Raw genomic sequence first — 18,811 nt, 5'->3', positions numbered from 1 at the left:
ATTAAACTCAGTCATCATAAAAATACACAAATGATTTGACCAATTCATTGAATTTTAAATACAATGTAAATAAATGTATAAGCAAGGCGTTTCTATTTGCTGTAAACCCAATGCATTTCGTGACTTAATGTCCCTTCATCAGGGGTATTCTGTAGAAAAAGAAAGAAAAAGGAAGCATATTCAAACGATGCACAAATCAACTGATTTCACAGTGATATACACTCAATATTAAATTGTTAAACAAATCGGCAGTCTGTTTCTGTATTCATCTACCACATTTAATGGAAGCACGATAGATCTTAAAACATAGAAAAATGACATGTTTTCATGCTATTTGCTAAACAGATCTCTGTTCAAATCATAATCATTTGCACATGTATGAGTTTCTCAAGATCAGTATGCAATCGCCACTAAGTTTCAACTAACCTCATCTGATTGATGGTCACCTTACAAACAAACTGCAGAGCATTCTTTATCTTCAATTATGTCGAAATCTGTGAAAATTGAATTTACACTCACTATTAAACTTCGCGTATATATGAGATTTTAGCAGTAAACCTTCTTCCAACTAGCTCTTATTATGCTCACCTTGATTATGGTGAATACGACCTCAGTGGTCCTCATGAATACTCACACCCAGTCAAAAGCTGTGTCTGAACTGGGGTGGCAGAGTGGGCTAAAGAACGGTGATGGATCAAACCCAGATCTTTTGACTGGGTGTGAGTGTTTGATTGGTTCTGATGCTCCGTCCAGCACCACCCCCTTTTGTACCGCTTTGGCCGCCATAAGTGTGGCAGGGTATGCTCAGACGTGTGTCCCTTGCTCACTTTGCCACTGGATTCAAGCAAGCCGGGCTGAAGACGGCTGGAATGCCAGAAGCCAGTCCTCGGAAGCTTGTTTCCGGTCCAGGGAAGGCATGGCTTGGCAGTTCGGGCTGGACTGTTCCCATGAGGCACAGGGTCAGACTGATTTGCATATAGCCATGTCTGAACTGGGGTGGCAGAGTGGGCTAAAGAACGGTGATGGATCAAACCCAGATCTTTTGACTGGGTGTGAGTGTTTGATTGGTTCTGATGCTCCGTCCATCACCACCCCCTTTTGTACCGCTTTGGCCGCCATAAGTGTGGCAGGGCATGCTCAGACGTGAGTCCCTTGCTCACTTCGCCACTGGATTCAAGCAAGTCGGGCTGAAGATGGCTGTAATGCCAGAAACCGGTCCTCGGAAGCTTGTTTCCGGTCCAGGGAAGGCATGGCTTGGCAGTTCGGGCTGGACTGTTCCCATGAGGCACAGGGTCAGACTGATTTGCATATAGCCATGTCTGAACTGGGGTGGCAGAGTGGGCTAAAGAACGGTGATGGATCAAACCCAGATCTTTTGACTGGGTGTAAGTGTTTGATTGGTTCTGATGCTCCGTCCATCACCACCCCCTTTTGTACTGCTTTGGCCGCCATAAGTGTGGCAGGGTATGCTCAGACGTGAGTCCCTTGCTCACTTCGCCACTGGATTCAAGCAAGTCGGGCTGAAGATGGCTGTAATGCCAGAAACCGGTCCTCGGAAGCTTGTTTCCGGTCCAGGGAAGGCATGGCTTGGCAGTTCGGGCTGGACTGTTCCCATGAGGCACAGGGTCAGACTGATTTGCATATAGCCATGTCTGAACTGGGGTGGCAGAGTGGGCTAAAGAACGGTGATGGATCAAACCCAGATCTTTTGACTGGGTGTGAGTGTTTGATTGGTTCTGATGCTCCGTCCAGCACCACCCCCTTTTGTACCGCTTTGGCCGCCATAAGTGTGGCAGGGTATGCTCAGACGTGTGTCCCTTGCTCACTTTGCCACTGGATTCAAGCAAGCCGGGCTGAAGACGGCTGGAATGCCAGAAGCCAGTCCTCGGAAGCTTGTTTCCGGTCCAGGGAAGGCATGGCTTGGCAGTTCGGGCTGGACTGTTCCCATGAGGCACAGGGTCAGACTGATTTGCATATAGCCATGTCTGAACTGGGGTGGCAGAGTGGGCTAAAGAACGGTGATGGATCAAACCCAGATCTTTTGACTGGGTGTGAGTGTTTGATTGGTTCTGATGCTCCGTCCATCACCACCCCCTTTTGTACCGCTTTGGCCGCCATAAGTGTGGCAGGGCATGCTCAGACGTGAGTCCCTTGCTCACTTCGCCACTGGATTCAAGCAAGTCGGGCTGAAGATGGCTGTAATGCCAGAAACCGGTCCTCGGAAGCTTGTTTCCGGTCCAGGGAAGGCATGGATTGGCAGTTCGGGCTGGACTGTTCCCATGAGGCACAGGGTCAGACTGATTTGCATATAGCCATGTCTGAACTGGGGTGGCAGAGTGGGCTAAAGAACGGTGATGGATCAAACCCAGATCTTTTGACTGGGTGTAAGTGTTTGATTGGTTCTGATGCTCCGTCCATCACCACCCCCTTTTGTACTGCTTTGGCCGCCATAAGTGTGGCAGGGTATGCTCAGACGTGAGTCCCTTGCTCACTTTGCCACTGGATTCAAGCAAGCCGGGCTGAAGACGGCTGGAATGCCAGAAACCGGTCCTCGGAAGCTTGTTTCCAGTCCAGGGAAGGCATGGCTTGGCAGTTCGGGCTGGACTGTTCCCATGAGGCACAGGGTCAGACTGATTTGCATATAGCCATGTCTGAACTGGGGTGGCAGAGTGGGCTAAAGACTGGTGATGGATCAATCCCAGATCTTTTGACTGAGTGTGAGTGTTGGATTGGTTCTGATGCTCCGTCCATCACCACCCCCTTTTGTACCGCTTTGGCCGCCATAAGTGTGGCAGGGTATGCTCAGACGTGAGTCCCTTGCTTACTTTGCCACTGGATTCAAGCAAGCCGGGCTGAAGACGGCTAGAATACCAGAAACCGGTCCTCGTAAGCTTGTTTCCGGTCCAGGGAAGGCATGGCTTGGCAGTTCGGGCTGGACTGTTCCCATGAGGCACAGGGTCAGACTGATTTGCATATAGCCATGTCTGAACTGGGGTGGCAGAGTGGGCTAAAGAACGGTGATGGATCAAACCCAGATCTTTTGACTGGGTGTGAGTGTTTGATTGGTTCTGATGCTCCGTCCATCACCACCCCCTTTTGTACCGCTTTGGCCACCATAAGTTTGGCAGGGTATGCTCAGACGTGAGTCCCTTGCTCACTTTGCCACTGGATTCAAGCAAGCCGGGCTGAAGACGGCTGGAATGCCAGAAACCGGTCCTCGGAAGCTTGTTTCCGGTCCAGGGAAGGCATGGCTTGGCTTGGCAGTTTGGGCTGGACTGTTCCCATGAGGCACAGGGTCAGACTGATTTGCATACAGCCATGTCTGAACTGGGGTGGCAGAGTGGGCTAAAGAACGGTGATGGATCAAACCCAGATCTTTTGACTGGGTGTGAGTGTTTGATTGGTTCTGATGCTCCGTCCATCACCACCGCCTTTTGTACCGCTTTGGCCGCCATAAGTGTGGCAGGGTATGCTCAGACGTGAGTCCCTTGCTCACTTTGCCACTGGATTCAAGCAAGCCAGGCTGAAGACGGCTGGAATGCCAGAAACCGGTCCTCGGAATCTTGTTTCCGGTCCAGGGAAGGCATGGCTTGGCAGTTCGGGCTGGACTGTTCCCATGAGGCACAGGGTCAGACTGATTTGCATACAGCCATGTCTGAACTGGGGTGGCAGAGTGGGCTAAAGAACGGTGATGGATCAAACCCAGATCTTTTGACTGGGTGTGAGTGTTTGATTGGTTCTGATGCTCCGTCCATCACCACCCCCTTTTGTACCGCTTTGGCCGCCATAAGTGTGGCAGGGTATGCTCAGATGTGAGTCCCTTGCTCACTTTGCCACTGGATTCAAGCAAGCCGGGCTGAAGACGGCTGGAATGCCAGAAACCGGTCCTCGGAAGCTTGTTTCCGGTCCATGGAAGGCATGGCTTGGCAGTTCGGGCTGGACTGTTCCCATGAGGCACAGGGTCAGACTGATTTGCATATAGCCATGTCTTAACTGGGGTGCCAGGATGGGCTAAAGAACGGTGATGGATCAAACCCAGATCTTTTGACTGGGTGTGAGTGTTTGATTGGTTCTGATGCTCCGTCCATCACCACCCCCTTTTGTACCGCTTTGGCCGCCATAAGTGTGGCAGGGTATGCTCAGACGTGAGTCCCTTGCTCACTTTGCCACTGGATTCAAGCCACTCGGGCTGAAGATGGCTGGAATGCCAGAAACCGGTCCTGGGAAGCTTGTTTCCAGTCCAGGGAAGGCATGGCTTGGCAGTTCGTGCTGGACTGTTCCCATGAGGCACAGGGTCAGACTGATTTGCATATAGCCATGTCTGAACTGGGGTGGCAGAGTGGGCTAAAGAACGGTGATGGATCAATCCCAGATCTTTTGACTGGGTGTGAGTGTTTGATTGGTTCTGATGCTCCGTCCATCACCACCCCCTTTTGTACAGCTTTGGCCGCCATAAGTGTGGCAGGGTATGCTCAGACGTGAGTCCCTTGCTTACTTTGCCACTGGAATCAATGCAAGCCGGGCTGAAGACGGCTGGAATGCCAGAAACCGGTCCTCGGAAGCTTGTTTCCGGTCCAGGGAAGGCATGGCTTGGCAGTTCGGGCTGGACTGTTCCCATGAGGCACAGGGTCAGACTGATTTGCATATAGCCATGTCTGAACTGGGGTGGCAGAGTGGGCTAAAGAACGGTGATGGATCAAACCCAGATCTTTTGACTGGGTGTGAGTGTTTGATTGGTTCTGATGCTCCGTCCATCACCACCCCCTTTTGTACCGCTTTGGCCACCATAAGTTTGGCAGGGTATGCTCAGACGTGAGTCCCTTGCTCACTTTGCCACTGGATTCAAGCAAGCCGGGCTGAAGACGGCTGGAATGCCAGAAACCGGTCCTCGGAAGCTTGTTTCCGGTCCAGGGAAGGCATGGCTTGGCAGTTCGGGCTGGACTGTTCCCATGAGGCACAGGGTCAGACTGATTTGCATACAGCCATGTCTGAACTGGGGTGGCAGAGTGGGCTAAAGAACGGTAATGGATCAAACCCAGATCTTTTGACTGGGTGTGAGTGTTTGATTGGTTCCGATGCTCCGTCCATCACCACCCCCTTTTGTACCGCTTTGGCCGCCATAAGTGTGGCAGGGTATGCTCAGACGTGAGTCCCTTGCTCACTTTGCCACTGGATTCAAGCAAGCCGGGCTGAAGACGGCTGGAATGCCAGAAACAGGTCCTCAGGAGCTTGTTTCCGGTCCAGGGAAGGCATGGGTTGGCAGTTCGGGCTGGACTGTTCCCATGAGGCACAGGGTCAGACTGATTTTCATATAGCCATGTCTTAACTGGGGTGGCAGAGTGGGCTAAAGAACGGTGATGGATCAATCCCAGATCTTTTGACTGGGTGTGAGTGTTTGATTGGTTCTGATGCTCCGTCCATCCCCACCCCCTTTTGTACCGCTTTGGCCGCCATAAGTGTGGCAGGGTATGCTCAGACGTGAGTCCCTTGCTCACTTTGCCACTGGATTCAAGCAAGCCGGGCTGAAGACGGCTGGAATGCCAGAAACCCGTCCTCGGAAGCTTGTTTCCGGTCCAGGGAAGGCATGGCTTGGCAGTTCGGGCTGGACTGTTCCCATGAGGCACAGGGTTAGACTGATTTGCATATAGCCATGTCTGAACTGGGGTGGCAGAGTGGGCTAAAGAACGGTGATGGATCAAACCGAGATCTTTTGAGTGGGTGTGAGTGTTTGATTGGTTCTGATGCTCCGTCCATCACCACCCCCTTTTGTACCACTTTGGCCTCCATACGTGTGGCAGGGTATGCTCAGAGGTGAGTCCCTTGCTCACTTTGCCACTGGATTCAAGCTAGCCGAGCTGAAGACGGCTGGAATGCCAGAAACCGGTCCTCGGAAGCTTGTTTCCGGTCCAGGGAAGGCATGGCTTGGCAGTTCAGGCTGGACTGTTCCCATGAGGCACAGGGTCAAACTGATTTGCATATAGCCATGTCTGAACTGGGGTGGCAGAGTGGGCTAAAGAACGGTGATGGATCAAACCCAGATCTTTTGACTGGGTGTGAGTGTTTGATTGGTTCTGATGCTCCGTCCATCACCACCCCCTTTTGTACCGCTTTGGCCGCCATAAGTGTGGCAGGGTATGTTTAGACATGAGTCCCTTGCTCACTTTGCCACTGGATTCAAGCAAGCTGGGCTGAAGACGGCTGGAATGCCAGAAACCGGTCCTCGGAAGCTTGTTTCCGGTACAGGGAAGTTATGGCTTGGCAGTTCGGGCTGGACTGTTCCCATGAGGCACAGGGTCAGACTGATTTGCATATAGCCATGTCTGAACTGGGGTGGCAGAGTGGGCTAAAGAACGGTGATGGATCAATCCCAGATCTTTTGACTGGGTGTGAGTGTTTGATTGGTTCTGATGCTCCGTCCATCACCACCCCCTTTTGTACCGCTTTGGCCGCCATAAGTGTGGCAGGGTATGCTCAAACGTGAGTCCCTTGCTCACTTTGCCACTGGATTCAAGCAAGCCGGGCTGAAGACGGCTGGAATGCCAGAAACCGGTCCTCAGAAGCTTGTTTCCGGTCCAGGGAAGGCATGGCTTGGCAGTTCGGGCTGGACTGTTCCCATGAGGCACAGGGTCAGACTGATTTGCCTGTAGCCATGTCTGAACTGGGGTGGCAGAGTGGGCTAAAGAACGGTGATGGATCAAACCCAGATCTTTTGACTGGGTGTGAGTGTTTGATTGGTTCTGATGCTCCATCCATCACCACCCCCTTTTGTACCACTTTGGCCTCCATAAGTGTGGCAGGGTATGCTCAGACGTGAGTCCCTTGCTCACTTTGCCACTGGATTCAAGCAAGCCGGGCTGAAGACGGCTGGAATGCCAGAAACCGGTCCTCGGAAGCTTGTTTCAGGTCCAGGGAAGGCATGGCTTGGCAGGTCGGGCTGGACTGTTCCCATGAGGCACAGGGTCAGACTGATTTGCATATAGCCATGTCTGATCTGGGGTGGCAGAGTGGGCTAAAGAACGGTGATGGATCAAACCCAGATCTTTTGACTGGGTGTGAGTGTTTGATTGGTTCTGATGCTCCGTCCATCACCACCCCCTTTTGTACTGTAATTGTAAATGCGGATGTCTGGCCATGCGTAGTTGTTTCGACCAGTCAGTCATGCACACTTTAAAGCTCCGGTGTGTGATGCATCAGCGCTGCATAGGAGGTCCTGGTGGCAGATATCTAGGCCCCCACACTTTACCGTCAGATGACTGGATGACCTGCCCACTAGCAGTCAATTAATCCCGTAGCTGCTCTCTGCTGTAAAGGGAATTGGCTGGCAGGTATGCCATGTGTTTATCAGTATAACATGAAATTGGAGAGGGAACCATTACTGGAAAAGTGATCCTGATCGCAGATTTGAAACAACGTGTAGTGGTTTGATGGCATGCAACAAAAGACTTCTTATTCTTCTAACTTTTTTCACTGAGCGCAAATAGTCGAGAGGATATGGCGAACTACCGGAGCTTCCGACTTTGGAGCTGAGGAACCAGGTTCAAGTTTCAGCTTTGGCTTAACATCCTGTGATTCTGGGCAAATCACTTAATCTCCATCTGCCTACTAAAAATGAATATGTCCTTGTGTAACATGCCTGGTGCTCATGTAAAGCGCTTCATAACTTTTAGGTCGAGTGCACGCTATATAAAAACTGCACAAAAAAAAAAGATAGCCTGGTATATTGAGCACAGGCTTGTTTTCCCTCATTGGAAACCCGTGTTCTGTGCCTTGGGGCAAGATGGCCGATTGAGTAGTGTCCTTCCTCCTGAGCTTCGGTTTAATGGAAGGCTGAGGGAACGAGAAAACAAAGCGGTGGAGCCAATATCAGCAGAATGCAGAATTCGGCTGAGCTGGTTTCATTATATGGGCAGCAAGAACTCTAGCTGGAGAGGGTTTGCACTGAGGCGCCAGTCTATTCTGGCAGTAGAGGCTGTGTGTTTCATCGGTGCTGGAGAATGGACTTGGCGGATCAGTGGAACACAGATTAGCGCTATAGTTTTGAGACGCACATCCAGCATCCGAGACACGCAAGGAATGGCGTCAAAGAATGCCAGTATTTCCAGGACAAAACGAAGAGCAGCTGCTTTGGTTCTTGTGCTGTGACTGGACTGTGAGAGATTACTAGCCGGCTGAAGCAAGACAGAGGCAATGGTGGTACTGGGGGGGAGTGAGAAACCAGTGCCACCAAACTCATTGGAGGAATCACAGGCTGCTAATGGAAAAGATATCAGTGTCCCAGCCGTAGTGGAGGATCATAAACAGCGAGGAATCCCACAACTGGCAATCACAGATTTATTCCCATCTGCCCAGCTGGGTAACTCTGGACTTTCTGCAGTGGCAAGGCTTGTCACTGTGAGTAAGCACAGTAAGGAGGGGGACGGGTTAATTACCTCCATGAGCTGCTGTAACTCCGGTCCAGGAGGTGCTGTAAGTGAGAAGGTGATACCAAAGGGGATAATGGATGGAGCGCTTGAGCAAATCAAACACTCACACCCAGTCAACTGATCTGGGTTTAATCCATCATTTATTTTATTTATTTATTTTATTTTAAGAGTTTTATATAGCGCTGGCTAGATCCGGAGGTATCAGAGCGCTTTACATGAGGTTCAAAATTACGGGTCATCATCATTCTTTAGCTCACTCCGTCATCCCAGTTCAGACATGGCAATATGCAAATCAGTCTGACCCTGTGCCTCATGGGAACAGTCCAGCCCGAACTGCCAAGCCATGTCTTCCCTGGACCGGAAACAAGCATCCTGGGACCGCTTTCTGGCTAATCAGCCGTCATCAGCCAGGCTAGTTTGAATCCAGTGGCAAAGTGAGCAAGGGACCCATGTCTGGGCATACCCTGCCAATACACTCCGTCCGTTTGGTTTTGCTTTGTTGGCCCTAAGTTGGCAGGGTAAGCCCAAACGTGGGTCCCTTGTTTCCGGTCCAGGGAAGTCGTGGCTTGGCAGTTCGGGCTGGACTGTTCCCATGAGGCACAGGGTCAGACTGATTTGCATATTGCCATGGCTGAACTGGGGTGGCAGAGTGAGCTAAAGAATGATGATGGATTAAACCCAGATCAGTTGACTGGGGGTAAGTGCTTGCAATGTTCAACAGTCCTTCCATTATCCCCTGTGGTTTTGATAAAGATAGCAAGGCCATCCATAGCTCTATCTGCATTCTGCTCATCAACTGTTGTTTTTTTGCATTTTTCACCCCGAGTGGGACGGGTATGCTTAGATGTGAGTCCCGTGCTCTCCATGCCACTGGAATCAAGCTATCCTGGCTGATGATGGCTGAAAGCCTGAAACCGGTCCTAGGATGCTTGTTTCCAGTCCAGGGAGGGCCTGGCTTGGCAGTGCGGGCTGGACTATTCCCATGGGGCACAGGGTCAAGACTGATTTGCATATGGCTGGGTTCAAACTAGAATGGCATGGTGAGCAAAAAAACGATGGATTTAGGCCCAGATCTCTGTACTGGAGTGAACGTATGACATTGTTCTGCATTCTGTCCATCAACTGTTGTTTTTGCATTTGTCACCCCGAGTGGGACGGGTATGCTCAGACGTGAGTCCCGTGCTCTCCATGCCACTGGAATCAAGCTATCCTGGCTGATGAGGGCTGAAAGCCCGAAACCGGTCCTAGGATGCTTGTTTCCAGTCCAGGGTGATCCTGGCTTGGCAGTTCCGACTGGACTATTCCCATGGGGCACAGGGTCAAAACTGATTTGCATATGTCTGGGTTCAACCTGGAACGGCATGGTGAGCAAAAAAACAATGGATTTAGGCCCAGATCTCTGTTCTGGGGTAAAAGTATAGTCCAATGGAACTCTCCCTCTTCTTGCTGCGAGTTTGAGAAATCATCAAGAAGAAAAAATATTTAGTCATTCTTGCTTATTATATAAAACTAGAAAAGTAAATGTGGTAATGTCATTTCTAGGGGTGGGCGGAATTTGCGTAGTCGCGCTACGCAAAGCTCCGCGAAATGGTAAAAAATCTCTACCAGCATGCAGAGTTCCGCGAATTTCTTGTTCCGCCCGTTTGCGATGCGTTTTCCCTGTTCGCGTACGCTGTTTACATGCTCGGGGGGAAATATCTTGCAAACGTGCCAATGCGGTTGCCAATTGGCGCGGCCATCTTGTTCCACTTGTCCTGCCCGCTCGCGATGTGTGTTTCCTGTTCACAAACACGGGCGCATCCAAATGACGTGTTTGCGATCGCACACTGTCGCGGGATCACTTGGCTGGCTACAAAAACCTTGTGGCGCACGCGAACAGATAGGAAAACTAGTTGGCGAACGCAGAGATCCCGTGAAGTCACTCCCGTGCGCGCGAACACGTATTTTGAAAGCGCTAACAAGGAAAAAATTCTGTGATGCAGCGGATCACAGAATTTTTGGCAATTCCGCGTTCTCTGCGGAACGTGGAATTGCCCAAATTCCGCGAGCGGAACAGAATTTGCCTCCCAGGCCTAGTCATTTCTTACACAGTCCACATTCAAGAACTTCCCCTCTGGAATGTGGAATGTGGTGAGGGGTTTGAGGTCTAGTTGTGTTCTCCTCTTGTCAGTTGTTGCCGGACTGGAAACGCTGTGGCCAATATGACTTGAACATGTTTCATCTCCTGTCTCTTCATTGTGACCGTGTCTCCACACTAAAGAACTAAGAAAATGTAAAGAAAACAGTTGCTACAATCAACCTGCAAAATTTTAATACAGTAAGGGTTAAACTAACAAAGGCAATCATTTAAATTGCAAATAAAATTGTCACAGTATACTTTAAACAAGGGTGTAATAATCTTCGCCTCTGTGTCCTTAATAGAATTGAAAATCCTGGTTCACAAATGCTATAAAAAGTTTTATTCTATAATGAACAAAAAAGAACCGGGGTCTAAAAGCCAACAATATAGCCGGCTGGCTTTAACTCCTCAAAGAGTGAGTCGGAACACAAGTCACACAAAAGCCCAGAAAACTGGAAAAACAGGAAAAACAAGAGAGCAAAATTCAAGTGATTACTAGTGAGATCCAAAAACAACTAATTGGATTCCCATCAATGTATCGCACTGATCAATCTTCTCATCTGGTCATCCATCTATCGGGATTGTGTGTCTCTTGATCATAGAGACTTTCTACCATTCCAAAGGAAATTACCTTGATTGTATCAAACCCACAATCACTTTAGACAAAAAAACATATAATGTGTTTCTAGATTTCAGATCAAAAGGGAATTGAGTGCAGTGCAAATCACAAAAACTGGTGATTAAAATAGGGTAATGAGGCGAAATAGTGAGACATTTTATTTGAATATCGACTCACCCCCTAATTTAAAAACAGAACAGTGCAAGGGGCAGTTTCAACAAATAACTGCAAAAATCAGGCCAACATGTTTCAGCCACTTGGGAACAAAATCCCTTGGCTTTCTTCAGGGCCTTTGCTCTCAAACTTTGCTACTGCAAAACAAAGTGTATACTAACATAAAGTGAAGAAATTATGTATAAAAAGGACTGTGCATAGTGCAAATACAGACATGAATAAGAGGTTCCCAAGTGGCTGAATCGGTTTCACCATCCAACCTTGGATGTGCTTTTTACCCTTGTACTCCACTCGGTCGAATCTTGACGATGGTGAAGCAAAATATATATTATTTTTTGGACGCTATTATGAATTTACTTGTTATGTCTTTTCAAACAAACCCTGCAGTAATTGTTTTAACCATGAAATTACTGCAATGGCAATGATTGTATAACATGTGAAAAAACGACTAAACTGCAGCCTCGAACACGTCACTTTCGGTGGTTTCTCCTTCTTTCTCTCTTACACGCCCACTGGTCCCCCCAGGGGCCCCAAACAAGGCTCCTACTGAACCCGGCCTAGTAGTTTTTGTCCCATGTGATCTGCATCACCTGGCCTTCTCGCCTGGTTCTGATTGCCGATTCACTTCTGTTTCCACCTCCCGGTTGCTTCACTCGTCCCGCACCAACCTTGATTGGCTCTTCTCTCTTAAATCGCCCGTTTTCATGATCTCAGACCAAGCGACCCCGAAGCCGGCTTCAGTCCGGTCTCTAAGAAGTTTGGATCGCCTCATTAAGGTATGTCCCAGCCTACACACCCTCCTCAGGCTTCCCATAGATTTCTTCAACCTGATGCACCTTCATTTAATTCTCCCGGCCACACAGATCCCACGCCGGTTTATCCATTAATACAGGTATTTACTCTGTGCTTCTACCTAGTGCTACCCTCATCCTTCCCTTGGGGTTCTACAGGGCACTCTACTTATACTGTACTTGTCCCCTTGTTTCCCATTAGTGGAATTTCGCTTGACTGTCTGAATGTCCAATGGAGCAACGACGGACCTCTAGTTCAGCACCTAACGCCAGTTTCAGTATGTCTTTCTGCTGCACAGCCTACTCCAACGGCAGCCATTGCATGACGCTACTGTGCTCCAGATCAAAAAGTTACTATTTGTAAAATGGTGGTGCGCAGATCATAAAGTCCAATAGTCAAGTGATGAGGTAAAAAATCAATTTCTTTATTCCAAATTCTTAAAATTTTAGTAAACTGAGACACTCAGCCAACGCGTTTCATTCCCATGCCAGGAACTTCATCAGGGCAGTGAAAGTGCAGACTGGAGTGTACTTCATGAAGTCAGAGAACTACTGACACGGCGTCTAGTTCTTTTCTTCCAGAATTTATAATACCTACTATTCCTCTGGGTGGCTCGAGTGAAATACACTGAACCACATTGTTACAAGTATCTGCTGAGACACGACGTTTCTATAAGGTTTGATATCTGAACAATCACTGACTTTGGGAGCATCTACAATTCAAGTTACTGAGGAATGCCTACACTGGCCATTGTGAGCTGTTACACTCCAGTCTGCACTTTCACTGCCCTGATGAAGTTCCCGGCATGGGAATGAAACGCGTTGGCTGAGTGTCTCAGTCCTGACATAGAATGTAGGCTTTGATTTCAAAATAGCTGTTGCTGCCTGTCATCTTGCTCCTGCACGCAGTCATTCACCGTCCTTTACATACTGTACATCCAGCGTAGAGGACATTCTTTGTAGGTAATGTTTTGAAAACAATGTAATTCTCTCACATACAACAAGATGCTTCGCTTGCAAGCTTGATTCTCATGCTGTGTTAGCAAAGTTAATGTTTTCTCAAGGCCTCACCTATTGGTACAGCAATGTGATTATCATGAGAACTTAACCATAACTTGAAAAATAATTTCCACTAACTATAAGGTGTTACAGGAGCACCGGGGATGGAAACTGTATTGTAAAAGTCTGTGGAACAATGCTGGCAAATGTGATTTCAAATTGTATCATTCTTCCTGTAATATGATTGGGTAGCATTTATGAGCCTTTGCACGTTCCCTCCTAAATGTATGAGTTCTATTGTATTTTACCCTATAAAATGAGCTTAACCCAGAGGGTGTTTGGTTCTCTTTTCCCTGATCTATAGCAGGCAATGCTCTGTCGGACTGATCTCTGATTCATGACCTATTTACTGAGCTGTATTATTCTCTCCTGCTATTTCACGATTTGCATTTTATTCTGAAAGTCATGGTTTTATATGACAATGATTAACTGTCTAACTCTTTGCTGTTGATTTTGCTTTCTGTAATGCCTTTAACTTTAACAAACCTTCAACTTTTTCATGTTAATACTTGTCAGTCTTTATTGTGAAGCCTAATGTGCTTTACATTTCATTCTGAAATGTTATTTGATATTGATTTTACATGTTGGCCAAGTCCAGTTGTGGAGCAACAAAATCCCAAAGAGGATTAACACCATTCCCAATTCATCAGTAGCGCTTAAGATTGAAGGTTAGGGTTAAAGCGCTATATCAGAATTGTAAAACACTTGTAATATGTCACTTTGTAGTGCTAGCATTGCAATTGTATCACAGTGATGGTTAGAAACTTTAAAACATTTTTTTAATGTAGGGCAGACTTTTCCCAAAGTTTTAGAGTGCTTTATAAGAGTTTAGGAAGTATGTTATGGGTAACAAACAGTAAGAACAATCTCTCAGTACCAGGAAACAAAGAAAAAACAGTTCATAACAGTCTTGGCACTATTTCTAACTGTCAGACTTGTTCAGTATATCACAGCATTATTCTTTCAATTGCAAAATGTTTATGTTACAAAGCAAATTTTATTTAAACAAAAAAATAACTTTAAACAATCTCCCACTCTGATGATTATACTCCCCACCAATATCCTACTACTACATTTATAATACAGTCTCTGTCACTTTCTGTCTCTTGCGTCTTAATTCTTCTAACACCTTGATGTTATGATAGGCTTGCGCTTTAATATCGTCCATCTCAAATTTTTTGCACGTTCCTTTAATTGCATATATTGCAGACATCTCGTTTTTACACCCACAATTTAGTCCCTCCTAGGATTACATTGCCTCAAGAATTGTAAACAAAAAGTAATACAGATAACACAAATTAACACAATTATTAATGGTGTTAGTATTTTGCAAAGCATACTCCCACCAATACTGTGAAACTACTCACCAATCTTTTCAAATCCCTTTGCAATTTCACTATATCAGGAACCAATGGATTCCCACAAACCATACTCTTCAAGAGCCTTTACCTGATGTGAAACATTAGTAATGTTACTTATATATTAATTAATAAGTTTACTGTTATTAGGGATGAAGTTACAGCACTGTTGTGCCTTCAACACATTACTGACACTGCCTTTTTCCGTGGGCAACGAGTCTAAAGCTGAGCAATGTTTCATAATCACAGCACACATAGCCATTATTTGCCCATAAATGTGAGTTAATACGTGTAGGAAGCTGGCTCTGTATAAACTATACCAAAGTAAGGTATAGTGTGCACAGAGTCCATTGGAACCCCAAAGGCAGGCAGAGGTAAAAGTAGATAATACCTTACTCTCTATTTGTGGTACTGCGGGTGAGCAGAAAGGCTTTATCAGAGGGTAGTGTTAAGCATTTATCGTACATACTTAGGCAAGAAATTATGTCACACACTCAAAGACTGAACTCAGACCAATTTGTTGGTATGAAAATTAATATTTTAGGTGTATTTTGTTTTCTAGAACCAAGCCAGGCCTGGTACAGGTAAGTATATAATACTTTGCAAGAATTATGCAGTGAAATACAATTTGCAGTTGGATTGGTTTACAGGTAAGTCATTTGATTGAAAAACAGTTGGATTACTTTTCAGATTACTCTTTAAGTTACTTTTTCTACTCAGTGTGATATGCCTAGATGTCACACTGGGACATTTCCTAGAGAAAAGGTAAATAAATCAGTTTTGGTACATTTGCAGTTTCTTAGGTTTTCATACAAACTAACTCCACACTTAAAAGACTTTCCACAGAAAAGCAGTCAATGCAGCCCCATAGGAGAAAACAGTGTTATCGGATTAATGGTAAATACTTCGGTTTTGTAGTTAGTATTCTGGAGTTAGAAAAAGGAAACCCCCAGGGTCAAGGATGCACTTTCAAAGCACCCTTATCAGCACTACGGCGGCCGGGTGCAGAGTGCTGAGGCCCAATGTTATCCAATGGAGAATAGGGAGCCTCCAGTTGGTGGCTACTCACGGGCAGGCCACATGGTTGTGTGAGCAAAGCTCCTGGTGTTAGGCTCAGGGCAAAGGAGGATCCGATTTAGCACACACGGTGCACCCACAGCAGCACAGGGGCGGCCGGGTGCAGGGTGCTGTTTTGGTGTGGGGTGCCCTGTTGTTTTCAATTGAATTTGAAGGTTTTGAATTTTGGCTGCCGGGTCGGTCCTAGAAGACTTTTGGGAGGAACGAACAGCTGGGCAGGTAAGTTGGAGGGCTCGGGGACGTAGGTGTACCTCAGGTCCTCTTCTCCAGGTTGCAGGGCAGGTGGATGCAGGGGTTTCTTTGAAGTTCAGATTTTACCTTAACAAGCCATTAGCTTGCAGAGGCTGCAGGTAACATTGGGGAGTCCTGGAGGGGGTCAACCCATGGCGGACTCGGACTCTGGGGTGCTGGGGGACCTTGCTGGGACCGGTGGGCCACTCGAACACGGGTTGTAGGTGACGGGTGCAGTGGTGGTTCCAGGCGTCGCGGTTCTTTGTCCTCAGCAGGCTCTGAGTCTTTCCTGGCTGTTTCTTTTGAAAAAAGCTACTGTTCACTTCACAAGAGTTCCGGTCTTTCTTAAAAGCAGGCAGTCTTCCCAGGAGTTCTGGCGGTCACTGGCTGCAGGACAAGGCGACTTTTGGCGCAAGATCTCTGGAAACTGCAGACGGGCCAGCAGGGCTGGGGCCAAATCAGTTCTTCTGTGCAGTCTCCTCTGCTGGGCGTTTTCTTTAGTTCTTCTTTTTCGTAGGTTGGGGGAATCTGTCTTCTTGATTCAGGGCTGCCCCCTAACTAATGTATTTAGGGGGTGTTTTAGGGGTCTCGAAGTTGGTAAGTAGCCAATGGGCTACTGACCTTAGGGTGACTACACCCTTGGTATGCTGACGCCACGTGGGGGAGTGGGCACAGTCCCGAATCCTGATCGGAGAGGGCCTGCCATCTGTAAAATGATGGGGACTGAAGAGTGGGCTTCACCTCGCCTCCCCCACCTGAGGGGTGGGGCTGGCAGAGGTGGGCACACCTTCTGGGCTGGTCTAATTTTTCCTGCCTGTCTTTCCAATGAAAAGGAGGGGAGACAGGAAAGGGGCCTGCTCTGATAGTATGAGAGGCTGGGGGTGGCATTACAAAGGCGGCAAGGCCTTTGAAACTCCCTTACCACAGAAGGCTTTTCCTGACCTGGGGGAGGTGTGACTACCTCCGCCCACGAAAGGCTTTGTTTCTGGGCTCTGGGAGCGAAGGCTCCCACCCCAGGGTTCCAGAAACATATCTTGTGGTGGCAGGCTGGCATTTACCAGACAGAGAACCCAACAGAGGCTGATCATTTTTCTGGGGACATCTCTAAGATGCTCTCTGTGTGCATGGTATAATAAATCCCACACTGGTATCAGTGTCAGTTTGTTGCGCTGAGAAGTTTGATACCAAACTTCCCAGAATTCAGAAAAGCATTATGGTGCTGTGGAGTTTGTAATGACAAACTTCCAGACTATATACTCTTTAGGGCTTTACTGCACTTACAATGTCTAAGAATGGACTTATTATTTTAAACAAAAAGGGAACCCGAATGGTAACCAAGGACCTCGGGTGATAATTATATCATGAAACAATGGTCCTTAGAGAGGAAATTCTGGAAACAAATGTCTATATTTCATTTGTTTCCAGCAGAACTCCTCTCTAAGGACTATTGTTTCATGATATAAGAATGGACACTGTTGGGGTACAGTGCTCAGGCAACTGCACCATCACCAGTGGTATAGTACTCACAGATAGAGTGATGTCTTACCTATACGATAGGCAGTGGTTTGCAGGCATGGCACACAGGTATGTTTGCCATGTAGACTCTTCACTTTTCTCTGTACCACAACACGTAGCCTGCAATGGCAGTGTGTATGTGTTAAGGTACAAGTCCTCTAAAGGTGGCACAATATGTGCTGCAGCCCTTAGAGACCTACCCTGGTCACAGTGCCCTTGGTACCCAGGGTACCCCTTACAGGGGACTTACATGTGGCCAGACAGGTGTCAATTGGGGGTACAAAGGTACCGTTTTGATAAAGAACACAGGCCCTAGGAACCTGATTGGTAGGGACCCAGGGCACATCAAGTCAGTCAAAGTGCATCAGACATCTGGCAAAAAGTGTGGGGGGTACTGCAACAAAAACAGCTTCCTACAATACTCCATTAGTGTTAAAAGCAAGGAGAGCTACAGCCATAGATAACTTCCTAATTTCCACATAATTCAAAGCCACACAAACAGACAGAATCATATCACAAAGCACATCTAACACAATGTGTCCAAAACCATGTTTCATTCTTTTCAAACCAACAGCATAATTAATTTCATTTATATTGTAAACTAGAAGGAATACCAAAGCAAGATAGCAGCTTCCCACCCAAATAATGTAGTAGGCTTGAATAGGCAGTCTTACCACAAACATAATAATTTTCTCTCAGTATAGGTTACTCACCCTTCAGATACGTATCATCAATCACATAACTCCTTTCAGATTTACTTTCTCTACTAGTTCTATTAATCCACCACTTTGAGAAGTTTGTCGTACCATACACAGCATTCCCTTTCTCATTTGTTCCACTCTCAACCTAGGATGCCCATTTGAATTCTAAATTTCTCTTCAGCCTCTATTTGCATCATAATCCCTTTCTCATCTTCCCACTTTCTCATAATTTTTACCTTTCTCTCATTATACTCTTTAATGAACTTGCACTCTTTTTCACTTGAGTTGCACACATACTAATTGTTAGTCAGATTAAAATATGAGTTAGTTTGAATAATAAGCTTTAATTGTTGGTTAGAAAAAGTATTACAATTCTGCAGATTTAAGAAGTTGTTCCAAAATAGCGTAGGAGTCTGAAAGAAACGGAGCTAAAAACTCTATATCATGAAATATACTTATAAATCCATTTCATGAAAAAGAGTAGGTGAGAGGTAATTGAATTATGTGGAGCCCTCAGAAATAGACACATATAAATAGGTACAATATAGCAATTCTTAATGTGTATGATGTCAGTATATTCAGACAGTAAATTTGAATGGATTTTATCTCTGAAGTTTCCTACAGAGCCAATCTCTGTGTGTTAATTTCACATTTTCTAAACTTGGTGTGCAGTTGTTACTTCAACTTGTTGTGGTGAAGCATAAGCAACTGATGAAATCAGACACAATAATTGTCAACACTAAA

Source organism: Lissotriton helveticus, chromosome 9 (genome assembly GCF_964261635.1).
Source record: "Lissotriton helveticus chromosome 9, aLisHel1.1, whole genome shotgun sequence".
Classification (NCBI taxonomy): domain Eukaryota; kingdom Metazoa; phylum Chordata; class Amphibia; order Caudata; family Salamandridae; genus Lissotriton; species Lissotriton helveticus.
Note: the sequence above shows the minus strand (reverse complement) of the source record.